The 27867-nt window shown below is 42.1% G+C and overlaps 1 long non-coding RNA gene across 1 annotated transcript; it reads left to right on the top strand.

Annotated features, from left to right (window-relative positions):
- The first annotated feature begins 19323 nt into the window (after positions 1-19323).
- LOC136991386 (uncharacterized) lies at positions 19324-23475 on the top strand. The gene is made up of 3 exons (XR_010883584.1): positions 19324-19914; positions 22547-22648; positions 23345-23475. It is a non-coding gene; the product is annotated as an uncharacterized lncRNA (long non-coding RNA).
- The last annotated feature ends 4392 nt before the right edge of the window (positions 23476-27867 follow it).

The following is a 27867-nucleotide window of genomic DNA, read 5'->3' as shown; positions in this document are numbered from 1 at the left end:
AACCTACTCAGTATAGTCAATGGAGCTTATAGAGCTATTTTGCTGATAGCTACAAGGTATCTACTTCAAAGTAGAAAATCACTTGGTTCCATCAACTATATTGATTAGACTTCCATTGACTATAATGGGAGTTTATACATAGGCTTCTGTATTTACACTAGGTCTCTAGCAACCGCATTTAGAGGTTATAATCTGGGGCTGAATCCCACTCTAAATGACAACATACCACTTATTTGAGAAGCCCTGCATGGAAGAAGACTTGCCAAAGACTGTGTTAGGATTAAGAGACCGTTAGCATTTGGATGCACACAGTGAACGAAACTCCTGGACTCACTTGTGAATGACATGCTGCAGATGTTGGCTATACGATTAAAAGAGAAATAACTGTTGCAAGCTGCTTACTGTTGGATAGGATCTTCCAGAAAACTCTGGTAAAGAGGCACCCATGCCAGTGACTTTATTTAAAGCAGAGTTCTGCCACATTTCCTAAGTTTCTGTATTTTGTCATGCTTACTTATAGACCTGGTGAGATAAAGGACTAACAGACATATGAATCAGTTCGGGTGCATGTGTTTGTGGGAACATGGTACTCAGGCCAAGTGAAAATAGTTGCTGAACCTCTGGAGGCAGCCTCAAGGACAACATTACTTTTACCTTCACAATGATACACATCAGAAAGACAGCTGACGAAACAGAGCTCGGCAGTAGAGCAGCACAACAACATATTTGGGCCTGTGACATGTGAACACACCAACTCTGCATCCTGTTCCCTGCTGCAGCTAGCACTCCTGCTCTGTGACAGTAAGGGTGGCCCCCACCAGAGAAGGTCCCAGCTGCCAACTTCTAGCACAGCTCTGCCAGCAGCTGCAATCCCACTGAAGCACCAGCACCAATGTCTAAAGCATCAGCTGTCAGAGCAACCCAGGGACAACTACATCTAGAAACATAAGGATAAGGAGCACAAGGCTATTTGAATTAACTGGTTCCTACTCCTTTCCTCACCAATCCCCTCCTTACAAGAGAAAATGTCATCAGTCTCTCTCTGATAATTACAACACCTACAACCTTAATTACCATATGAAAAAAAGCAAGGTGGATGATGCCCTCTGTGTGCCCTCCTTCAGCCCTTTGCATGCTTCTTGCTGTTCCCCTAGCCGTGGTGGGCTGGAGTCAATCCCTTTCCTCACCTGCCGACTCTGTAACAGATCACCGCAGTTAGGGTTTGCAGAGACCTTCCCTCCAGCAGCACAGAGCCAGCCTGCAGCAGCTCTATTCCTACAGTAAAGGAGAAAAATCTTCTCAGTATCAGAGGCTCCTAGGTGAGCAACTACAATAACTGATCCATATGTTTCTCTTGTATTATATGATCAGTGAGAATGTGTGTTTTCATTTGCATTTTCACCCTTTGGTTTTCTGCATTTAGTAAATACTGGCAAAGTAAATGTTAAGATGTCACATCTCTCTTCTAGAAAGTGATTGACAGTCCCTAAGTGCTCTGGGTTTTTTATAACCAACATAACTGACAGCTTTTAAGTGGAAGCAGTTCGTGCAAGTTTCAAACATTAGTTGTCTGCACAAATAACGTGGAATATTGGCTTTTCTTGTAGCTATCTAATGGTATTTCCTCCTGTGTCAGCAGCAGCTCTAAACTCTCAGTTGTTAAAGGAAAAAAAGTCTGTGTTCTCTGCTCTGCAGAGTTTTAAAACTCCCAGTCCAACAAAAGGAGAAGTAAACCCATGCTTATATTTTAAGTTCTTGCATTTCAAAGCAGTGTAGTGGCAAATAAGTCATTTCTCTTCATATGGGTATTGGCTAATGTTGTCTCGTACAGCAAGATTTCTATTTAATCATTTTTAAGCATTCTGCACCAAGCACTCTTTCAAGAAATTCAAAAGGCTTATTATTGCCTCAGTGCACCCAATTTAAGCAGTTAACTACCATGCTAGAGTTCTGTATATCTGTCATCCTGCACCTCTAATAATTAAGGTGAACAGGTCCCCTAAAGATTATACATAAAATGTAATGTAAATACCAGAAATGTTACATGTGCCTTCAGAAATAAAACAGGTAAAGTTAGTATCTTCTTCTACAGTTTTACATTTCAAGTCTAAGCACAGGCAAGAGACAAAACAGTATTGTTGATTCAAGTGCATCTATTTAACTTTGCAACAGACAAGTAATTAAAGCGTTGTTGGTAAGCACATCTCAGCGGTGATATGGTAGCCTGTAAAAATTTTCTGGCCATTCCTCACAGCAAAGAGAGTGCGGGATCTAACAGTGCTCATTTATTAAAAGTTTTCACAGAAGTGGATTTGAAGTAGAGGGTAGCTGAAGGGCAATCTCCTTATCAAAAGTTGCATAAATATTCATAATTTCATGTACATTTTTATGCCAAGGGAGTTGAATTTTGTACTTCTTTCACACTGTGTAACTCTAGAAATCTTACCACTGTGAGTACTTCAGTGTCAGTCAATCTGAAAACATCTTGTGCTTTCTGAATAAAGCAAGGATGCACAGAAGTGACTTTACATAAAGTTAGTCTGTTCAGGAAAAAAAGTCAGTCTGCTTCCCAGAGAAAATCAAAGGACACTGCCCCTTTGCAGTGAACTGTGGCAAAGATCGGGAGAAGGAGCATTCCCGCAACGCTTCCGTCTTCCAACCCCTGCTCGGAGCCACTAGCACCTGCTCTCTGGGAGGCAGCACCCAGGTACTGCTCCACGACAGGGCAGAGAGGCTCTGAACAGCCGTGCCACGAGCCAGCAAGATGGGCTCCAACTTCGCATCAAAGCAATAGCTGTCCCCAATGCTCTTCTTCACCGGATGCCGCAGCCCTGTGGCTCAGATGAATGATACAAGATATTTAATGTGATAAAGAGAGAGAGACTTGCTATTCAGTCCCTTAAGAACTTCCCTTTGCTGGGCTGAATGTCAGGTTAGAAATAAGCTTGGTTGCTCAAGAAACTGAAACTGTAGGGTCAATGAAAACGGTTGCTGTGACAGTATTTAATTTTTACAATCCATCAACCTGAGTAGCCTTTAGGGTACAGAACAGACCTTTCCAGGCCTGAAAATAATGCATTGCTATTTGCTGAGGAGCTTTGTTCATTTTCCTATCAAAAAGAAACCCATTGTATATAAGGTAATATTCCATCTCACTTTCCTGGATATAATACAAGATTTTTATATTTGTCTTTTCTTGTCCAGTTACATGACTTCAACAACTCAAGCTTTTTTTTTTTTTTTTTAAGTAATGAAAGCGACCATCATTTATTAACTCTACAAAATAATCTACCTCAGATAGTAATACAATTTCCTCTTCTTTTCAGCTTCTCATTTTTCTCAAATTTAATGCAGTTGTATAAGATTTTCCCCTCTCCAGAGGATAGGCAATAATCACGTTAGGTTGGTATCTTTATAACACTGACCTTAAAGTTCACTTCATTTTCTCTCCCATCCCCCCAGTCTTTCTTAAGTTCTTTTCTAATTCATTTTCTACTATTGAATATCCCTACAAAGAAAAACTGGATACAGATAAATCATTTTACCTCAAAATTTATCAGTGTGAAAAATAAACAAATCGCTGCCCAACAAATGGAGAAAATTACTTTAATCTTTAGTATCAACTGTGTTCATTTCTTTTGCTTCTTTCTATAAAGAACAAATTTTATCTTGAAAATTGTACCCTGGTAAAGATCAGAAAAGGGCCAGAATGCTAGTTTTGTTTCTTTTAAAGAAAATAAATGAACTCATTTAATCCTGCTGAGAGAAACTTTTCCAAGTTTTGGAGATCAGTGCTTTATTTATACAGTACTTGGGTATTATAGACATTTTAAAAAGAACATTTTGCATTACCTTTGAGTAAATGATTTGAACATGCACAGCAACATTGATTACTCCAAGACACATTATCTCCTGCAAAAAGATTTCTTTTATTTGCATATTTAAGGTTGCAAATTCCACCCCAAACAGAGCTAGAGAGAGTTCTATATTACTCTAAATTGTTTTTTTAATCTTTCAAAATTTCATTCCACCTCATGCTCCCCACAGAGGAGCAGCAGCAACGAGAAGAAAGAATATGTCTACAGTAGAATGGTTTAAGAAAAAGGGAAGTTTTCCCATGAATCTACCAAGCAACCTGAATTTAGGATACTTTCAGTTTTAAATTCCTTCCTTCTCAAATCATTCACTTCAACAGTATCATGCAAGACCTGCATTTTTAGAGGCTAGGAACCAGCATTAGATTTGCACAGTGCATATTTGCTAACTTAACAACATATTGATATATTTTACTTGCTATATTAGAAAAGAGTTAGCTAGAGAAGATGGATTACAGAACACGCCATTTGGCGTCTGTTACACACATGGGATCCTGTCAAGGTTGGCGACTCAGGAGTTTTCTCCGACCTCAGCCTCTGTTCAAGGAGGATATGACTGAAATAAGGGTTACAGACTTTGTGATGGACACATGATGATTACAATGCAAACAGCAAATAAGATGCTGTTCTGACTTTGCTTCACTGTGTGCCAATTCAACTCTCAAAGAAGCCCTGAGAAATATGGCAGGTGAAAAAGACAAAAGTAGTTTTAGGTTTTTACAGACTTCTTCAACCTACCATAGCAGAACTGCAATTATGTAAATGTCAGTCATTGGGTCAGTAGCATAATACAAATTCCTGAGCCACTAGATGGGAGAAGCCAATGCTTTGCAAGTTCAGCAATACTGGTTTCCAAAGTTGGGACTCTCATCTGGTCCATCAGCACATGATGGACAAGCACTACAAGCTGCTAGCAGAAGTGCTCAATAAGCAGAGAGCATCCAATGAAATACAGTATATATAGATATGAAGTAAAAAAATCTATCCCTGTTTTGTGCTGCAGCCATACATCACTGTGCAGGATGGTGGAGTGATGTCCCTCACACTCCAAAGAACGTGACTTTGGAAGAATGTAGGTTTGTACAGCAAATACTTGCCAGGTTGTTTGTGTTCTGGATAAGGCATGTTAAATCTCAGTTTTGTTCTGTTTTTTAATGATGGAATCCTTTTTGTTCCTCAGACTCATCTTTATGTGGTATAATAAAGCAGGCAGATCAGACTGGTTTCCATACAGGCTGGTGACAAAGCGTCTTTCCTGTCTTATTGCAAGCATTCTGCATGAAGATCTGTTGACTGCCATGTGGTATTGTTCATAGACAGTTACATTTCTGCATGATAGCAGGCTTATATAAAGGCTCTGTGTCCTCCCTGACTCAGCTAGGAATACATTGGTAGGACTGGAACGAGTCGGCCTATTCTGAACTGCTCAGGGACTGTGGGATTACATGAAGAATGTCTGCAATGATTCAGAGATGTTGTGCTTGCAGAAGGAAGTTGGGGCTAACCTTTGGTGAATGCTAGCACTGGGTTTAAGGCGCAGCAGGGATTAGAGAAAAGTAATTTTACGCTGATATGGGATCATCTAGCAACTTCAGTAAAGGACACTGGTAACTCACAAGCCTAACAGGAAAGAGATGTCTTTTGCAGCCAGCTATGTTATATAAAGGAAAAGAGAAAATACAGGTATAATTTAAGAAGATATTAGAAAGCTAGGATTTCAAACCACTGCTTTTTAAAATGATGTTTCTGTTTCCCTATTCTCTTCTATTTTACATATCCCAGATCTGTCATATCTGTGAAAAAGGAAATAAGTATAAAGAATTCCCACCCTTTGGGAAGAATTGAGTTAGTATAATGTAATATTCTATAGCTAGCCATCAATAGCTGTAACAACTCTGCAGCTGTAGCAGCTTCCTGACCTACTTCTTGAGGGAATCTGTCTTGAGCTGACATATTCTAATGATGATACCTGTGCTCAGGCCCTCTAGAACCTTTTAAGTGGTACCTTTTCAGCGGTATACAACCTTAGCTCTGTTGCATTTTGACAGATCCAAAAATTATGTACCATTAAAAGCCAGTAATTCAATGCAGTGATTAACAGAAGTCCAAGCTGTCTCAGTAGGGCTAGCATTTTCTTTTCAATGCATCTCCATTGAAGACCAACATTTTTTTCTTTTTTTAGAAAAATTCCCAGGGAACTCTCAATCCCCCGCTGAGATGAATGAGGCTAGTCATACATCCCTGAGCTATAGTTCAAGGAGGCCTGCAAAGCTGTATACATATCACTGCATCTGGTAACACTCAACCTGCATCCTCAAAGCTGCAAATGCTAGGAACTGCCTGTTATTCATTTATTTATCTTTAAATGAGGGCTAACATTCTGCAGTAAGAGATGAATGGCCTAGAACAAACCTACCAGCACCGTTGCTAAACCACGGTGGTTAGCCTAAGGACATGAAAAATGCCAGCTTTGTCAGTAGGACCTGGGTTGCCAGAAGCTAGCTTACATTTCCCAGGTACCAGGTACCCTACCTGGTCTAATAGAAGATATCAGAACCAAAAATCTTCTGACTTCTAACAGAAAGTGAATGACAGGTGCAAAGAAGGAGGAATATTTAAGCAGAATATCAAAACAGAGGGGTAAGAACAGAGATAGGAGGGTAGGACAGTGTTAACAGATCCCATCTAGGACTTTGCAAGAAGAAAATCATACACTCTTCTGCATTAGCAGAAAGACCACAGTCTCCTTAGTAAAAAGGCTGAGGAAAGTTTGGTTCAGAACAAACGTGGTGAATTAGGTAACAGAAAATGACTCTTTGGCCTGAATATGGAAAGGAGGAAATCCTGACTGAAAAAGCCTTCTTTGGTTAGACAAACTCTAACTTTTGTTTAGAAACCAAGCTAAAGAAGCATTTTGGTCTCAGTTTAACACTGTCACTGTGGGTAGCCCCATTTGTTTATTTTGCCTTGAACCTTCCAACATCCCCTTTGCGCAAATCAGCTGGCCTTCAAACTCTCAGGTACTGTCCTCTCGTTAACCATGGTTTGCCGGCTCCTTCACAAAGCTCTAGGCCTATTACATTTCAGCTTACTTGTCATACAGCCTAATAAGCTATTTCAATAGCTTCCTCACACTTGAGAGTTCCTGAGCTTTTAATGCTTCCTCACCCTTACTTAAAAGAGACTGTTATTGGAAAACCTAATACATTCAATATGACAGGGCAGGGTTTACAAATCTAGTTGTCTGGTTTCTATTGACATTTAAAAACAATGTTAGTGACAAAAATGTAATTATTTCTAAATGATGGAAACAAGGAGCCAGCCATACTGAATGAACTTTTTCTGAACTTCTATTCATTTCACTTCGGATTTTGGCAGAGGCTTTTGATGGTTTCTATTTTATCCTAACCAGTTTATCCATGTTCCAGACTTTATATGTTCTGTGGCTGTAAAGCTTTTCTGTGGAATTCACCCATTGCCACAGAATTGTGCTGGAGAAACCCAGCATGCCTCTAAAAAATAAGTGATTCTCTTGCTCTCACATGTACAGATAAAATTGAGAACATGCACTGAGCATATGCTGACAGAGTTCTCTCTCCATCATTTTCAGGCTGCCCTAAAGTGTAATTCTGAAAGGTGTGAACTATCTCATTTATCTTAGCTGGGGCTGGAAGGATTTCCCTGTTCTAATCTGTAGAATCTGCTGATTTTTACTGTGACATGGAAATTCAGAAATTTTGCTACTGAATTCCCTGTTTTCTTGCAGTCTAATACTTTGTTTTCTTTCTTCCAATTATGCTAGAACCCATCTACAGCTGCCTCCTCCTCTCCAGTTCCAATGGGAACAAATTGAAATACAAGAAATTCTATCTAAACGTAAGAAAAAACTTTTTTACTGTGAACCTGGTCAAACACCGAAACAGGCTGCCCAGAGAGGCTGTGTAGTCTCTGTCCTTGGGGGCATTCAGAAGCTGACTGGACACAGTCCTGGGCAATCTGCTCTAGTTGCTCCTGCTTTGAGCAACAGATGATCTCCAGAGGTCCCTGCCAACCTCAGCTACTGTGTGATTCTGTGAATTTCTCCACAGAGGGAGATGTTCACTGTATTGTAGCATTTCTGCTTCTTGCACAGTTCCATGGACCCCACCAGCAAGCACCTAGGGACCTATTAAGCAGGTAGAGGTCAGGTCCACAGATGTCAGTTTGTTAATTGATACACTACCATACTGCAGCTGGAAAATGCTATAGCAGCTAAGCTCTATGAAACCATTAAAAATTCTCTCCTGTCTATAAGGAAGAGTGCTAAGAGTTAATCAGATCTATCTGGGTAGGAGTCAGAAGACTGCCTGATGATTACCTGCCATCTCTACAGCCTGAAAGAGCTCAGAGAGAAGAATAAAGCTAAAGGAACAAAGATGAATTTTTGAGCAGGATGACTCTTAACACAAAAAGATTAGAGGAGGCTTGGAGCTGTAGGAGCAGTGAGGTGTTGGCAAGGAATCTATAAGTCAGGGAGTTGTGTTCATGTCATACCAGTGACCTCCACAAGCAGCCACCAAGGCCATTCATTTGTAGCTCTTCCTGCTTCTCCATAAGACAAGACAATGCTGAGATTTGTGTAACGATGACATAAGGCACCTCTTTCCCACCTTCATTCCACGTCACCCGCCCATAGCGCATTTGTTCTACCACCATTATGTTTTGCCTTAAATTCAGATGGGATTCAAGTTGGACAGATTTAGCCATGTAAAATTTAGAAGCCTAGTATCAGCTATTTGTCCAGGCTCCCCTTGCAACGAATAGAAAGAGGAAGACATCTCATAAGAACAAGACCTCATCTCCCAGGGTAAGTATCTGAGACAAACAAAATAAATACAGTTCCAGAGAAGTTTTTTCTTTCTCACTGATATTAAAGGAAACCTAGACACATAACTTCCAGGTACTGAAAGTTAGTTAAGAAGCACTCTTTAGAATCCTTTAGGACAGCACCTCCTATAACGGAGACTAACCCTTTCAGTGTTTCCCCATGCTGTTGTGGTACAAATGAGCATGGTGTTGCAAGTTTAGCTATCTGTCCAATAGAATGTTTTTAAGCTACTACACAACACTGCTCATCTAGGCTAAAACAATGCAAACTGAAAAGCGTATGAACAATTAAACATTTTAGTCCATCTAAGAAGAGCCCAGACAAATGTTTTGGTATATTCTGTCGGTTGCAGCTGACAAAATGAGAGCAAAGGCTGGTCAGTACATTTCTTGTTGTTGTCTAAGAATAAGCAGGTAGGGATCAGAAGGTATTTTAGAGTTGTCTGCATAAGTTTCACAGTGGACAGGACAAAATTCAAGATATGCTTCATTAACAACTGAAAGCAAACTGGAAAAAAATTCTTCAAAACCGTTAAGAAATGAAAGCTACTTGTGAGATACCATGACAGTAGAAGTTCCAAAATTGATTAAAACATGAAAATTGCTGGAAGAATAAAACACAGGTAGGAGTCAGAAATCTTTTGGCCTATTTTTTTCTCTGACATACTGACTTTCATACCCATTTGCCTTTGTTCCCACATCTGTAATCCAAACTACAGTTACATCTCTAACATTTATCTCACAAGTATGTAGAAAGGCTTGAATGCTTTTTGAAACACAAGAAGAGGCTAGAGAAATACAATTATAATAAACGTGTGCACTTGGGTGAAGATGAATAGCACCTCCAAATAGTATTTCAGAATCAGAAAGGACAGTCTTCAGGCATAGGCCTGTATAGCTGGAACTAAAGCTACACACCCACAAACTAATTGCTTTATGGGACCTGAAACCTCTGTTTCCATTCTTTGAAGGACAGCAGTGTGCACAGATTCATTGCAGTGCAGTGCTATTAATCAATGCTTAAATATGACACAAAACTTGTGTCCAGATTTCATACAGATGCAACTTCTCCCACCTAAACCAATCAAATAATCTGCTAAATCAATAACAGATCCAATAATTTGTTTGACCAGTAGAAACAAAGTTCCACAAGTAACTAATCTGGAGAGGAATAAAGTGCAAGAATACCAAACTGCCCATAAACACTCAGAACATAGCACAGCTTGGAGATCAGACTTAAAGGACATAGCCTCACTGAGAAATTCTACAATAAGGGCAAAGCAATGGTAGAAAACACTGAAATTGAGGCAAGGAAAGACAAATCACTGCAGGATTAAGGTGCATTCCTAAAAGTTTAAACCTCTTTTGTATACAAAAATAAGGTAATTTAGTTTCCATAATAAAACACTGCGATAGAAGACATTAGGTAAAGGTGTCCTTAAACTAGATGAAAAGACCCATTTCCTTGCATGTTTTGTTCAAGTATGAAGCTATCAGTAGTATTCGTATTACGGGATGACACTAGGAATTTTGCCCCATTTATAATGGACTGACATGTTTTCACTGTCTGTGAAAAGCTGGTGTAGTCAGGCTATAGGAAATACATGAAAGTTACTGGAATTAGTGAGGGGGTATATGTTTCTGAGTTTCTAGGAAGGCTGAAGCATGAGAATTTCACAGATGTGGGGACTTTCTGATAGCATTCCAGTTAAAACAAACTTGTAACAAACCCTGTGGAGAGATTCATTCAACAGGATGAGCTAACCAAGCAAACAGTCATTTTTGGCCAGTTGCATCAATATTAGCAGCAGCTGTGAACTCAGTAAACAGTTCTGTTTTCTGGTTGTCAAAGAGCTGCTAAGGCAGATGTGAAACTCATCAAAAATAGGTCACAAACACAGAACATTGAAGGGAATGCATCAATATCAGAGTGGCCTGAAAATGAGTAATGCTGGAATATCTCAGTAGTGTTCATAACACCAAACTGTACCTAATACACAACTGCATCCAGCAAGAGATGGCTTTTATGTGATTCATATGATAGGACCTTCCCTATACTGCACTGACTGTGTGAACAAGGGCGTGGTGCTTGCAGCGGCTGAAGCGTCAGACAGAAGAAAAGGTACTGGATTGCGCTGTGCTTTCCTTTGCATTAGATTTTCTAAGAAAGGTTTTCATTCCTGTCTTTCTTCTCAAACACTATAATTATCCCAGACTGAGATATTGCACAGAGCCAAACACAGAATTTGCTGTGGTTTACTCTGCCTTTGCCACTACAAACAGACTACAAGTTCAGCCTGTCCAAGACACTGCCCTCCAGTGCTAGCCATTCCTCTATGCATGGCAATCGTGGCCAATACAGCAATTACATCTTTTTTTCTTCTTCAGCCCACATGATCTAGTTACTCACAATTCCCTCATCTGGATATTTAGGTGGATTTACTTCTAGGGTTCTCACAGTACTTAAAACACTTCACCTCCTCTTTTAGCAGGTACATAACTGAACATGATTTAGCTTTAAAGGGTGCAGGCAAAGGAAAATAGAAAACACAGAAGTTGAAACAAGGAAAGGCAAATCACTGCAGGATTAAGGTACATTCCCAACAGTATAACCCTCTTTTGGATACAAAAATTATGCTAAAAATAAGGTAAATCAGTTTCCTGTGGCTACAGCAGGACTAGATGAGGAACCTACAAAATCCCAAAGCCTTCGTGGCTGGCCTTCACAGGGCAGGTGTGAGACTGTCTTGGCCAAATGCCTTTGACAAACTGAGTCTAAGTCCCATAGCCTGAAGCAAAAGCAGGCTCAAATACTTCTCAAGTCAGTCAGTCACGGGGTGAGGAGAGATGCTCTCCCTAGGCTGGTTGCTTCTACTTCCATTAGAACAGCAGGTTTTCAGGTCTAGTGACAATTGTACCATGGAGCACTGAGAAAAAGAAGGGATTAATCAGATCAAAAACCCATATATATTGTTGGTCTGTACATGTCAAGTGTTGAACTGTAAGAAAACAGGTCTTCAATAAGTATTCAGTGGCTATACCCCTTCACTTGAGTAGCAGCAGCTCAAAATGTAGTGTTTAGCACAGAAATGGTGGAGAGTTCACATTACTGATGCCTCGAACCAGAAACCAGGCTTCCAGGACTTGTTTTCTCTGCGAGCAAGAGACAGCATGCAAACTCATACCCAACTTAAATCCTGCATGGCTCACGTTCAGCTGGCAGCTTTTGCTGAGGCACAAGTATGTTCACTCTAGCTAGATTTCTTATAGCACCGAACCTAGGGTAAAACATGGTAGCTGAGGATTACTATGTTTAAATGACTAAGCCTCAAGGCTTTTCTTCCTTCTTTTTATTAAGTCAGAGGGCTTTTGTTATTGCTTGTGTTATTGCTACCTAAACAGCAACTCAAAACTACTCATTTTTCCTGTAGCCACATGCGTGAATTGTGGAGGCGCAGGCATAATGCTGCTCTAAGCCCTTCTGAGCGACTGCTTCTAGAAAAGGAGGCTGCAGAGGGGGGGATAGAAAGATGTTACTTTTCTGTGTGGACATAAAAGGACTGTTTGTTTTTTTCAGAGGGAATCAGCCTACGCACTTGCACCAGTTTCTTGGCCAGAACCTTCCCTCCCCGCCTCACCAAGTGGCACATTAAATGCATTTGGCTGCTGCTCTTTGACTGCTGGGGGTGCGCTCATTTCAGTGGTGATGCGAATTTGTAAAGTAGTAGGGATAGGAGCAGATTTAAACTTTTGCTGACGAACTAGGGATAAATTCTGGAAACAGAGATATTGGTGAGATATAGGAGATATAGGTTGCAGCTCACAGGTAAGCTCTCAGGGTCAGAAACAGAGCAACATACATTTTTGCCAAATAAATACAATGTAGACAAATTAGAGGTAAATATTTCAGAAAACTTGGCAAAAGTTCATTTTATGCAAGGCTTTCCAAACACTTCAGATCCGCAAGACAAAGATGAAAATGCTGATCTTCACAGTGTGAACTTGTCTATTTGGTTTACTGTTCCTTTTGGGCCTGAACAGAACTCATGTATATGAATTCTGAGTTAATCCAGAGAGACCAAATAAATCCCAGTGCAAGCACAGGACTGTCAGTTCTCCTGGTCTGGCTCAGAATTTGGGGCTTTTGACATTTGAACTCTGGTTTCTCAAGTTGCTTTGAGATGTGTTGGAGCTGGACCCAAAATGAATTCCACAAACTCCTTCCCTAGACTTTAATTGACTTCAGTGACAGAGAAAGCGTTCCTCAGAGATAACTCAACAATTGGTAGTCATCACATCCTCAGTTACAGTCAGATACTGAGTTACCTTTTGTACTGTATAACGTGTTGATAGATTGTTTCAACTGGTGTTTACCCCAAATTTCCACTAGTTGCAGCATGTTTTGAAAATTTTAAATGGCTTACTTCAACTTGCCTGCAATGATCTCTATACGTCTGGTAGGAAGCATAAGGAACTGAATGATTAATCACATTCTTCCTAGTAATTTAGAAGTGTTGATGAATGCCAGGAAATGTTGTAATAAGTACTGAAGAAAAGGCAATATATTGGAAACCTGACTGTTGCTTTCCAATAGAAGCATCAAAGAAATTAAGTCTGTTAATCAGACATTACCATTTAAAATATACATATATATATATACACTTTTAAAGCATTGTCCATATGTTTGTGCAAAAATCATAAGCTAAGCACACACACCTGTAGCACACTTAATCATTCATCATCACAACAAACCCAGCAGCTTTACCTCAAAATTGGTAATGAATGTAGACAGAAAGCACAGCCAAAAAATTTGTCTTCAAAATACACCTTTCAGCCTCTTATTTACTAAGCAGAACTGTCCGTCAAATGCTGACTTTGTGAAGCAAACAGAAATGTAATTTTTGCTCTTGCTTGTCTTCTTGTACTACAGGACTGTGTAAGGCACAGCCTTTATTCCGTGATGTGGTTCACAGCATGTTTTGAACAGATCAGAGGGGAAATTTGCACCTTTACACATTGGAAAACACATGCCACACATTTCATTCATTTATTTTGAAAGACTTATATGCTGTTAATTACGTACGCACAAAACCTGTGAATTAAGGTTGAGGATTCTCTCTGAAACAATTCAAAGAGCTTTTGTTGCTGTATTCGCACTATACGTGACATTATAGCAATTACTGAGTTTGCTTAGTTTTCAGCTCTGTAACTCAAGTAATATAAAAGAAGGCAGTGAGGCTACAAGTATTCTTACAGAAGTATATATCCTTATAGTATAGACATCTACATACAAAATGGACAGATAAAAGAAGTCAGGAGAACCTGCCTCCGGCATGCCTCTCATGCCCCTCTCTGCCTACAGAAGGGAGAGTGACTGTATCATATATGGTAATTCCATTGTAGAGGTTAGGTGAGATGAATTTCAACCCCTTATTTCTACAACTGCTTGGCTTAATGGCCGTACAAAGGCTCATGTCCAATGTGGATTACGAATTTCCATCAACTTGGACAGACTGAGTTTTTGAGTACATGTTCTAGGGAGCTAATAGAAAAACTGGAAAGTTGGAGCCTCAGAAGAAAAACTCAATTTTTCTTCTTGAATGCTGAAGACTCAGCAGAAGACAACTGCTGTGACAAGCTCTGGTATATGTGGCCTGTATAGGGATAAAATAAAAAAATAGAGACACAGCAAAACCTTTCTGGAAGACAAATAGTTGCCCCTTCTATTTAAAGCTTCCATCAGAACACTTAGATACCGACAAAAAATTTTCCACAATTCTGTCCAAAAAAAGAAGAAAGAAAAAGAATGCAACAGGAGGGACAATTATCTCTATTATTATAATTCCAAAATGTCCATAATTGGTAATCTCATTAAAATATTCATATTTGTAAAGGAAAGTTTAGCACATTCCACTTCACTGGCTGCTGAACTGAAGCCTACTACATTTAAAGCCTAAACATGAATTTGAAGGATGATAAGATTCCCATAAGACTCACCTCTGGGGCAGAATGCCAAAGGACCATATAACTAAGGCTGCTGGAAGGGAGATTTACCTTCAGCTTGAGATATTTATATCTGATCTGCGTAGGTAGTCACACAGACAGTCAGCGTTTAACAGGGCTAAGTATACAATGGGCAACCAGTATATCTGCCTTCATTTCAGAAATGGAAAACAGAAAAGGATTTAAAAAATTTTTCTAACCAAAGATACAAGTTTACACTAATTGCAGTCAAAGCTGTAAATTAAAAAATTGTTCAGAATTCTGTCAAATATCTTCCCATGTCACATCTCATTTAGGTACTAAAACCCTGCAGAAACAAAGCAGTTAAAAGACATATAATGTAAAAGCCATCAGGTCCCATATCAAAACCGGAGCCAGAAGACTGTGAGGATTTTCAGAAAGGAGGAGCGCATCACAGAGATTAAAACAAAAACAAAAGCAAAACTGATCCACTTCAAAAATACCGCCAGCAAGCATCTCATTCAGCCTCTAGCACCACTTTTCATTCTCTTCACAGGTGAATGCTCCCTCAATCAAAATAAAAACATTCACAGATTGTTCACACCTATTACAATTGCTTAGAAAAAGTGTTACTGATGAAAAGAGAAAAATGAGTGGTTAGAATACTAGCTGGAGAATTGAGACAAGTCCCTGCTCTTCTACAAGTCTCCTGTGTAACTCAAGCAGTTTCTTTGCTTCACTTTCACACACATGCATGCACACACACACACACACACACACACACAAGTTGTGTCTTCCTTGTCCCTCTTGATTACTTTTTAAAACATGATCATGCAAAAAGTGAGCCTGATATTATTAGGAAATAATTCTGTTGGGGAGCTACTACCAAGCACCCATTTACTTTTGCACAGACCAGTTAACCAGACCAGTGGGATTCACACAGCTAGTCAGGAGCTGGCCCACAGTTGGACCTCAGCCCTAACTTGCAGTTCTTGCTCCACTTCTAGCCCACAAGGATCCTTCTCAGGCAGGCTTTGAAGGGGCTCAACTGCTACTAAGCGCCCATGCTTTAACTGGCACCCAGTAACATGCTCAATGGCCACATTTGGGAGCCCAGCCTGGCGTCCCCATTCTTCCCACCCATCTTTGCAGTAACGCCGCCTCGGCCTCCAGGCTAACAGTGTGGCTGAGATGAACGAGGACACGACAGAAACCTGAGAATGAGCAGAGTCTGTAGCCATATGGGGAAGGAAAAACCACAGAAAAGAAACACCTTGTCCATCTTCTCCTCCCTGCTTCCCTTCGAACCCTAAGCATCTCTCCGCAACGTGAAGGTCACGGCCAAGCTCCAGAGGACAGGAAAGAGAACAAAGGGGTAAGAGAAAGATAACAACCACCAGGAAATACACAAACATTTACAGCAATTGCTGTGTCCTTTCCTCCCCGCTCTTCCCCTGCACAGTATCATTGCTCTGAAGTGGTACTTTCATACTGCAAGTCCTGTCCTTTTTTCTCTAGAATACACACAGAAAATTCCCGTTGCAAAGGAGAATGTTCCAGACAACACTGTCAGAATAAAATCAAAAGAGTAATAACATGCCATTTCTCAGGTGCAACATTTGCATTTGCTAAAATAAGTTACTAAGCTCCAGAATAAAGCACAAGGTAAAAGTTGTTACACTGTGAGAATGTAACAGGCAGAGGAGTAGCTACTTTGAAAGTCTACACAAAAGCATAAGATTTTTAAGCTGCAGATAAAATTAAAGATGAAATGTTGTGCCTGGTGGGTTATACAGCAATATGCCAGCAGAAAAAAGAAGTAACAATCCAAATGGCTAGGATGCTAAAAACATCAACACAAGGCTTAGCATGCGGCAAGACGACAAGCTGAACAAAATTCCCAGAAAGATGTATATAGATACATCAAAGCTAATTTAGAAAAAATTTCTTAGTTCTGTGTATGAATAGCTAGCGAGGCCTCATTTGCAATCTGAAGAGGGTCTTTGGTCCTCTCACTGAAGAAAGATGGTCACAGATGCTACCTATGCCCTCTAGGGTAAGACCTAGCCCAGGCCTATGGGAGCCATCCTGCAGCCCCGCTTGGCACACCAGACCCATGGTGGCAGAGGTGGCAGAAGCAGCATAAAATGCCAGTAGAGGAGCCATGGGGGAACCACAGCTGTGATATACGTTCACGTTCCTGTGTGGTCTCCTAAGTGCATGTGGAGAAAAAGGAGGGCAAGCTGTGTGTGTTGTTTTGTACTGCATCCACTGCAATACTCTCACAGCCACATAACCATGAAGAAAAAACAAAACAATTGTGCATTGAGGGGACAGCCCAGAAAGCACATTTTCAGTTCTCCCACAAAACATTTAAATTAGCCAGGAGCTGTAGGTTGAGCTTCTTACTGTCCTCCTATCTCCTCATTTCCTCTGGTTTCAGCAGCAGCCTATTTCAGGTGTCCTTCCATACTGCACACCCTTAAGAGCTCTCCAAGGACCAAAAGGTGCTGCCTGAGCTGAAGGGAGCAGCTAGCAAGTGAGGTCCGCCTCCCCACAGAGAGCACTGCAGGACAGCCAGGAGCAGGAGGAACTGAGGAATGGCAAATGATGATTTGTAGAGTCCAGCCTCCCTTTCCCAGCACTGGTGGGTCACAAATTTGCAGACTGGCTGTTGTGTCCAGGAAGATCAGCAGTGACTCATCAGAGCATCCTAAAGGCCAGTTATAACCCAGCTACTGTCCCCACCACTGCTCCTGCACGAGGCAAGGTAGACCTTGGAGGCAGACGCACCAACTCAACATCCACTGACCCCAGGCAAGGGAACTTCTACTCACAGCATAGGGACGTTTCTGTTTCATGAGAGACATATAAATCAGTCCTCACGTATCAAATAAGGGAGCTACAAGCAGTATTTTGAATGCTCAGCCTGGACACTGTGGGAGGTAAAACATAATGAAACATATCCACTGAAAGCGGGGACTAATTTTGCTTACAAGAGAAGTGAAATCCAAATAGAAGCTTCACATAAAAATTCCACACTGCTGCAAGCTTTGCTGTGAGAAATCTTTTTGAAAATTATTATTGATGATGAAGGAAAGAATCAGAATTTCCTTTTAACATGCTAGAGACTAATTGAACAGAGACAGCTTTGTTCAAGCCCTAAGCAACACTTTATAGCACATGAGGGATATAGATTCACTTTAATTTTATTAGGAGAGTTACTTGAAATAAGATGATTGAGGAAGAGGTTTTATCTAGGGATAAAAGCTCTGCTATTTTTTCTCCAATTTAAAATGCTGCTGTAAGGATGCCAGCCTGACAGGACTAAGCTATAATAAATGCAGAAACGCTCCCAGCAATTTCAGAAGCATGTGTTGCAGGTGTTCAGAGTAGATGTAATCACTACACGCAGTGCTTGCAACTAGGTGGTACTTGGGTCCACTTTGGTGCAGCAAACTTTAAGAAACAGGCAGACACATCAGAAGGAATACAGAAAGGGGAAACAAGGCTGTGAAAAGGCTTGGAAAACATTAATGAAAAAGAAAGGTAAAAACAATTCTTTAGTCTGAGAAGGAGAAAACTGAGAAGAGATGATAACCGGTTTCCAATAGGAAAGAGGTTTTTACAAGGAAAGACTTTACATGAGCATTTTATGTGTCTAATTCATATCCCACCTTGAACGTAATTTGCAGTAAAGAGAATTTAGTTAAATGTGAGGGGGGAAACCTTTCTAACTACGAGGATAATTAAACAGTGGAGGAGGTCATGGTATCCTTGTCCTTCGAGAGTTTAAAGAACAAGTCAGAAACCCATCTGCTGGGACAGCTGCCCTAAAGCTGGCAGAGGGAGCAGGCGGCTCCCCAAAGGGCTTTGCAGCCCTGCCTTCGGGTGGTGCTTGCTAACTGGGCGAGACGCCGAAGCGGCGGGTAGCATGCGGGTCGTTATCCCCACGACGCAGAGAGAGCGCCGGCCGCCGGGGCAGCCCGGCTGCGCTCGCGGCCAGCGCTGCCGGCGCGCAGGCACCGGTGCAAAATGCGACCCCGTCTCAAGGAAAAAGCGGCGTTAGCCCGCGCAGTCCCTTCTCGCCGCCGCGGCGCGGCCTCCAGGCAGGCGCGGGGCCGCTGCCGCCGGCGCCGGGCCCTTCCCGTCGCGCTGCGCCCGGGGGCGCGGAGGGGCGCGCCGCTGAGTTCAAGAGCGGGTTACGCACCCTGCCCTGCGCGCGTGGTGCTGGCGCCGAAATAGCTACCAGGTCACATACGCTACAAAATAAAATAAAATAAAATAAAATAAAATAAAATAAAATAGTTACCCTTCCCCGGAGTTAGTGGCCGGAGGCGCTCCCGGGGCAGGCGCTCCCGCGGCGCGCGCTCCCGCGGCGCAGGGCTCCCGAAGCGCCGCGGTGCGGTGCGGCGCGGCGCGGCGCGGCGGGCGGCAGCGCCCCCGGCTCCCGCTCCGGCTCAGGCTCCGCGGCGCGGCCCGCGGTGGCAGCGCGCCCCCTGGCGGCACCGCCCGCGCCCGGGAGGGGCCCCGCGGGCGGCGGCGGCGGCGGCGCGGGCCCGGGAGGGATCCGGGGAGCCGCTGCCGAGCGGGGCTCGGTGCAGTGCCCGGCGCGGACGGCGCCTGCAGCATAGCTTGGTCCTAAGGGAGGACCAGAAAACGCGCAAGGGGTTAGCTGGCTAAAACCAGAGTGAATTGACTCTCACTGCACAAAACCACCCCCCCCCCCCAAGCGGGCACGTGGGCACAAGCAGAAGGCAAGCCTGCCGCACTACAATGTGCGGGGAAGGAGGGCATGGGGGGAAACGACTCCGTTAACCCCTTCCCCAAAAGACGGCAGAGCGGGAGGCGAAACGTGCTCGTCGGCGAGGGGCCGGGTGTTCCCCGCGCCCACCCCACGGGGGCGAGCACCGCCAGGCAGGGGCCGGCGAGCCGCGAGCTGGAGCAGAGCAAACTGAGAAAGGAGCAGCAGCCCAGGAACTGTTACTCGGGAAAGATGCTCGGGAGGGATGTGCGGAGCAACACTGCGAGGGCACGTTCACATGCCTGGGGAAGCTGGAATTAATTTCTTTCTTGGGGCTGCCGGTGTAGCACCGATGGGACTTTGCTGTTCTGCACTTCCACTGCGACCTGCAGGCAAAGGCTCGCTGGGAAAGCTTGAGACTAAGACACACGGCAATTTCCCTCCTCACCAGCTAGCCCTCCACAGGTAATACCATTACCTGCCTTTCCTTTTCTGTTAGGAAGCAACAACTCAATTCTTCCTCCCCATTCCCGAAACCCCTGAAATAATGTTTTTCAGGCCATAAGCGTATCCTGCTGCCATAAAGTTTTAACATAACAGAGTATTATAGGATGTTATAATCTACTGGGACCTGTTGCTATAAAGTGATTTTGACAATATCAAAACACTAGGAAAGTCATGTAATTTGAAGTTAAAAACAGATAAAATAGTCAAAGTGAACATTTGATCTGATCATTGAAATTCAGCTTGGGCTGGTTTGAAACAGTGATGGGGTTTGTTTGGGGATGGTTTTTTTTTTGATGTTTTGGACCAGGCCTGAACTCAGGTCCCTTGAAGGCAAATGAAGCAACAGTCAAAAAAATCGGTAGCAGTCCCAGCTTGGGTCTTTCCTCCTTTTTCCAAGTAATTAATCACTGCAACATTTTAAGTTCCTTAGTCTTAATTAGCACAGGACTACTTCAAGCACAGACCCTCCTGATGCCATCCTATACTTCTGTGAAGACAAACTGTGTGCAATTGCCAAATCTCCCCATTAGACCTCAGCGGAACAGGCAAGGTCTGAGCCATCCGGTGCTCATTTCTGCTCTAGGAACATACCCACATCTATGATTTTCTCCTCAGCAAGACCTATCACGGCTTGTTTCCTCCATTGAGATTTATAATCTACAGCATGAACTGCCTGCCTAGGCATGTGCGAGTGGAGGTTTGGTCAGTTTGGTGCTGACGGCGTTTTTTTCCCCTCCCTGTTGTGTTGCCTGCCGGTTTGTAATCTTGCAGCTAGTTATTTTCAATTAATGACTCCCATGGGGCTTGAGGCATGAGGCTACCAATAAAATTTGAACATTATCAACATCCCATTATGTCAGAGAGTATAGCTTCCCCTCAATTTAGCTGAGCTATTTAAACAAGCACAAATTCACAGAATGCTTGTCCTCAGGTTACTCTAGAGATGGCTCCGTGACACCAACTTCATAAAACATGTTCACAGAGAGCAGAATAAAACAATACAAAAAGTTCTATTGATTTCCAAATTCCAACCGGCAGGGGGTCACTTAGCTGAGGAAAGAGTTAGTTGTTACCAGCCCTATATGGAAAGAAAGAAACACAAAATTCAAGTCTATTCTGACTGCCAGTGGACTGCAAAAATAAGTTTCTGCATCCTGTTCTGCCAGGATCTTTGTCTAACCAGGCCTTGTTTCCCCTCACTGTCCTTCCTCCCATTGGTCTGAGAGTCAAGGCAAGATCTCAGAACTACAGTGTTCTGTATTTATTTATTCCTTTTAGGAAGAGGACAGATTCTTAGAACCACCTCATGTTTCTGGTTTGGTTTAATTCTTCTAATTAAAAAAAGTATTTTTTCAAAATCATGATCATGTCAGGCGAAGCTGTCTAGACAACATCTATGTAACGTGCTCTAAAGGAATACAGGATCTGCCTCTCCCTAGAAGAAGGGCTATGTGAGAATTGGGGAGTCTACTTAAAGCTGCTAAGTAGGAAATTTCATACTGTAGCTCACACCTTCAGCACTAAAGTTGCAACCCCCATTTTGCAGAGTTTGCTTCTTACAAACACTTTGCAACACCTCATCTCCTGTTTTCAAGGCCTTCCCAAAGAAGGTGCATTTGAGAATCTGCCTAGATACAACTTTAAAATTCCAGTTTGATTTTACCTGTTTAAGAATACCTGTATCCTGTCATTTCCCAACTCTGATTTAATTTGCATGCATTCTCCTGAGTGCTGCCCACATGCCTACCATAGTAAAGTAGTCCTTCCTAAGTGCAGAACCAACCAAAGGTAGCTGGTTGTGTACGAACTGGTTTGGGCAAGAAGATATGCCCTCCATTTTGGAGGTCACTATCACTGTCTGAACTAACTCTGAAGAAAACTCAAAAGTGGTAAGAAACAAAGACAAGAAAAGACATCCAGATGCTTTAATGCATAATCTGGGTCTGAGATCAGTTTTGAAACCCTTAACAAAATCTGTGAGTTTACTTGCTTTTACTACCGTTTGTCCACAAAGAAATAAATTGTAAATATGGAGTGGCCATTGTTGCTCTGAGAAAAGTTGTACTCAAACGTCTGAGAGATCTCTAGAAGGATCAGCACTACTACCGGGTGCTTAAAGAAGCTGAACCGTCCCTTTGGGGAAAAACTAGACCTGCGGCCTGGTCACCCTCAGGAAATTAAAGAGCGCAAGGGTACAATATATGCAACTGAATAATAGTAGCTTGACTGGTGTCTGGCAGGAGAAACTCCATCAGGCCCTTTGATGATAAGAAACAATTGATAATATGTGATTCACCAATGGATTTCCTTTTACTAACCAAAGCCAAGTCCCACAGATATTGGTTTAACATGGAGAAGGTAGAGCTGTCTCAGCACTGAATGCTAAAGACCCTACAGCTATATAGAGACACTATAGCATTCCTTCATCTTCAGGTTTTCAACAAATGAGAAAACTCCAATCACATAGCTCAGTGGTTTTCAACTCTTTACGCTTTGCAGATCTCTGAGCAATTTCTAAGAGAGGTGCTGACTCTTGCTTAGAAGATTTACGTGCCATGACAAGAGTTTTGCTTTTCTTATTTATATTTAGCAGATCCCTCAGAAATCATCCCAGACCCTCAGAAGTCCATGGACCAGAAGTTATATCTGGAAAAGTATATGCTTCACAGCCTGGAAAGCCTCGAACAACCGGGCAAGTAGCTAGAGTCAGTCTTTGGGCTTTTTTTTTTAAGTGATACTCATGGTTTAGCTGAGTCCTTTTTTTTTTTATGAGCTGCCCTGGTGACAGAATGGCGAGCATTTACAGATGTCAAGTATCTGCTCAGCTCTTCCCCATCATCTATATCAGGCTGGCGTGGTGCCCTACAGAAAGCACTAAACCTATGTTGTTTTGCATCCTTTGCTAGCAATAGATTGTCAGTCAGTGCAGAATACACCCCAAAGTATACTAATGTGATCTTCATAGATGATGCTCGTGGGTGTTGTACTATGATTCTATAAGTGGATCCTGGTGATGTCATGGATGTTAATTATTCATTTATATTTGAATTAGTACATGAATATTCATGCCCATATGTCTGAATTTGAAATGCAGACAGATTTATATAATACTTACACCAGTACACACTGCTTTGAGAGGTGTAAACAGATAATTGATTGAAACAATTCATTTAAAATTTACATACATCTCCTAGGCAGTCTGTTCATATTCACTTAAGGATCATGCTATGTGAGAAACAATTATTCACACTGAGGTGCATGCCTTCATTATTCTAGCTGGAATCTAGTCTGTGATCATCTTCACCCCGGTCCCCAGCAGAACCTCTTCATTCTCCTGCTTCCCGTGCATCTGCACATGCTGAGCCTTTTTTTGAACTCTCTATTGCAGGGACTCTTGTAACAAGGGACTGGGTACCAAGGAGTGGACAGACAAACCAGGTTGCTCTGTATTCTGCACAGTATACAACAGCAGCTGTCTTTATTCCAGACTCATGGCATAATTTCTGGGAATGAATTAAAATAAAGACTATCCATGAATATCAAATAATGTGAATTGTCACTGTTTTCCTTAAGTTACAAGATATTTGTGGGAGGCACATGTCATAAGTAGCAACAATTCAAGCAGAAAAAAAGTGATTCTACTGCTGTAACAATTCATTTCCAGTCTTGAAGTCCTGTTTGTAATAACCATTGCCTTGAAGACTGGATACTAATTGGATTTCTCTGAATGCCAGTCTCTGCAGTCTCCTACTTCCCTTTGTCCTCTTATCAGAGCATCATTACCTTTCCAGGTATTCTCAAAGCACCCATGTGCTTTCTGTCTGAGCAGCTTGCAGCACTGTTCTCATGAACAGGTCAGACAGGCACAACATCTTTCTCTTTCCTTCTATTAGGGCACGTTACTCAGCAATAACCTTTGGCTGAAGACAGCAGCCCTTCATCCGGATACTGATTTATGTCAAATCTGACTAATAGTCCAGTAATGCTTCTTCCTTGAAAAGTTCCTTAAAAAGTTCATGTCTGATATATCTCAGCTCCTACCTGTTCAGCGGAGTTGCACCAAAATGCAAATTCTATTTAGGAACTGAATGTGTTCTTTCTGCAAATTTGGAGCCAGAGTCTTCTTGTGGGAAAAGATAGCTACTCTTCCCAAAGGCAAGGCAGTTCCTGGACAACATGCTGGAACGGAGGCTTCACACCCACATGCTCCCCACATACACAGCTTAGCTGGGAGATCAGAAAAATGCCCTGAGAAATACCCCTGACAACCCATGAAGTAATGAGTCACATTTTCTAAAGCAGACAGTGAAACACTGCCAACTTTTTTTTGTCATCTTAAGTGTTTGTGGATGAAATCATTTTGAGTTGGACAAGCAAACTACATTTGCACATTTACTAATTACCCAGCTAATTTGCACCCTGTTCACAAACAAAAGCAGATCTCTCCAACTACAGGAATCTCCCTCATGCACTTACAGATGAATACACACACACACACAATCATAATCCTGCTCTTTCAGGTCCACAGATACAAACTCTACCACTTGAGCTAAAGAAAGATCCCTTAAATCCTGCCCCCAGCACCAGCAGATACTTCAAGGCTGCACTGAGGAACTCCTCCAGTCTCCCCAGTTTCTCCATTCAGAACCTGGTTCCTGAATATTTGCCAGTACATACTGCAACTACACAGTGCCCCCAATTTGGTGAATGCTGATCAGGTAAAACTGACAAAGGATATAAGCAAAGTCCACTAAATGCCAAGGATCTAGCCTGTATTATAACTGCCTCAGGTATGGTCCCTGCAGCTGCATGTCTCCCCCAAACCCTCAAAGCAGGAATGAAACAGTTCCCAGCCTCCTACCATCTCAGGTACCTTCCCTGCCATCTAATTTTCAAGAAAAAAACAAAACCTAACCCTGTCCTCCTCCGAGTAAAGAACGGGGTGTGATGCATACACATTTAACATCTTGTTTAAAATCAGATGCTTACGCCACTACAATGCTGTTAATGACCTTTTGTGTCAGAGCACCACCACCATGCGTGGCTTCCTCTGTACCCTGGAAGAGAGCAGCTACAAGGGAAACATTTGCCCCCAGCTTCTAGATGAGCAGCCTGTCTCTGTGCTATCAGTCTGCTCCAAAGCTTCAAGATAGCGATGGAGAGAAAAAAAACCTCCAAGACTCTCCCACGCTAATTTTAATAGACAGTAAGCTAGCTGATAGGCTATCCTTTTTGTACCAGAAAAGATTAACCAGGATCTGCAGTAGCACAGACAAGGGCATGCATGTGTTCTGCTCCCTATAAATAGGATTTCCACTTAACAAAAACACAACCCAAACAGCCAGCTGTTAACAAGTAGACCACAGTTTAGGCAGCAATTGAAAGGAACAGTTGTTTGCTGAATAAATCCAGGCAACTTACTCATGCTTTAATTGGCAAATGATGTACAGATTAATGTTTGATGAGAGATGACAATATCAAGATGATCTCTGAAAAGTCAGGAGGAGTGAAACATGCTGAGCAAGACAAAGCATTTTGAACTGGACCTTCACAGTGTGGCTGTGAGTGGGGCTTTCCAGAAGTGAGCATTTTTCCCTCACAGCTGCCACTGGCAGCTTTGGAAAGAACAGCAAGGACTGCTAAACAGTAAAGAGAGGAATGCCTAGGAGCTTAATTTTGGCTTTGGGAAACATGGGTTTGAGTCCCATCTCTACCACAGATTTCCTATATGATTAGTTGCCCAACTCTGTTCTAGAGATGTAGCAGTTCCCTACATATAGAGATATTTCAGGGATGCAAATATTGAAGATAGGACAAATCAAACTATTCTCCTAGACCTTGATATGGTCCTTGCAGAGCAGACTTGAATCAGGGAGTGGGAGTGCATGGAGAATTTTGTGCTATGCACCTTCGGTGGGCAAGATGTTTTCCGGTGAAATTAGGAGGAGGTGCTGTTCTCACTAGGCATGGGCATGAATAGACTTAAATTCTCACTGGACAAAAGAAAAGGAGAAGCAACAGATAATTGCCACACCACTGTTAAAAGCTCCAGCTAAGCTGAGTGCACCAGATTTAAAGGACCAGCCCCAAGAAAAGCACACTGCAGGTACATTGCAATGAAGAAAGTTTGATTTGGTTATGAAAAGGCCACTGCTTCTGGAAAACACACTATTCCTGCTTTGTGCAGAGCACGTAGGTCACAGCCAATGGTCCAATGCCTTTGTGCCATTCTAAGTCCCATGCATTGATCTGATTATTTGGAAGTCAGAATATAGATTTCAGAAGGCCAGCCTAATTTGATTTCCCAGTCCAGAAACTTTCTGTCAGAGAAACATCTGAACTAAGGCAGATTTCACTGAACATTCAGTCCAAAAGGCTAAGCAGGCTTACCCCCACACAACTGGGCTGCCAAACCCCTACATGATGTGGCCTCTCTGATCCAAAAAGACAGCCATTCTGCCAAGAGCATGCCACGTTCTTGTGCCAAACCCTGTGATTAATGGGTGGTTGAAAGCTGCTGACTTTAATTCAATTTGTCCACGGTAAAACTGAGATTGAAGCTGCTTTTGGATCTAGTTTGAATTGTCCATGCTTGTTCATCCCATGATGTCTGCACCTCTGGTAGACAAGTATGGCTTTATGGGTTTGAACTGGGTCTTCAACTATACAGCAGAGGTCCTACATCGCATGAAACAGCTTTGAGACCAGAATACTTATGCAAGTGAAAATAAAGGACATAATCTTCCCCACTTTTTTTTTTAATCAGGGTGGGTGAAAGGAAGAAAAAAAGATGAAAGATGATCTTTACAGCACAGTAATTAAAGCCCTGGGACTTTTTCCAGTATCTATGCCAATACAGATTTTAAACTGATTCCAGTCTCAGACCGGACAGCAACAACTTCCCTAGCTTCAGCAGCAAGACTCTCCTTTGTGTAAGCAAAAGCAAAATTATGCTCACAATTTGGAAACAGTAACTATTTCAGAAACAAACAAAAAATTGCATCCATGTCCAGAACACCCCAACAAGAAGCTTAAAACTCACTTAAGCAAGCACTGCTGAATTTAGTTGTGCTCCATTCAAATTCTGTCATCCTTCCTTGTTCACCTCACTTTCAGTCAAAGGTTACTGCTCCTATAACAGGAGTGGCAAAATGTCATTTTAGTATGCAGAATGTCTTAGTTGTTCTAGTACATAATCTTCACAGGCAGCTTAAGGCAAGATACCGGCTGTATGCAAGAACATAATGTTTTAAAAGACCACAGTGAAATCTGCCAGACCTTCCCTGTCAGAGCCCTTAGATAAAACTACTAATGCCACACGTTGGAAATCATTCTAGCACTATTATTTTAAAGGCTGTTGTAAACTTCACGAAGGACAGACAAAGCTAACTTTCTCACCACCCAGCTAAGACACTCCACAGCTGGGGAGGAATTATGCTGTAAAGGTTTGCAAAGAATGACAAACAGCATTAAAAGCTAGAAATTCCTTTCAGAGAAAGCTAAATATAAGTCAATATGTCTTAGAAGGAGAGCATGAAGGCAGGGGAGGTAACTGATGGTTGAAGGCCAGAGGGCACTTTTTACCCCTCCTGGCTGTGAGTTCTCTCACCTAGTAACTGGTTTTGACATCTAAAATTATTTCTTCTCTCTCTCTCAGTGCTCCAGAGTGCCTGTCAGATACCGATCAGTTCTGGAACAGGCACAGCATGAAATACTTTGAGAAGATGACATTATATCAATAAGCCATATGTTTTTCTTTAATGGCCACAATGGGAGTCCCTTGTAAACAACAGGAGAAATTATCATGAATGTTTAAAAGGCTGAACATTTGCTTAATCTTCTCCAAAGAGAAACATTACTAATACCACTGGTATTAGTTACTGGTCACATATGAAACTATAGACGGGATTA

Source organism: Apteryx mantelli, chromosome 2, assembly GCF_036417845.1.
Source record: "Apteryx mantelli isolate bAptMan1 chromosome 2, bAptMan1.hap1, whole genome shotgun sequence".
Classification (NCBI taxonomy): Eukaryota; Metazoa; Chordata; class Aves; order Apterygiformes; family Apterygidae; genus Apteryx; species Apteryx mantelli.
This window is presented reverse-complemented; position numbering and strand designations above follow the sequence as displayed.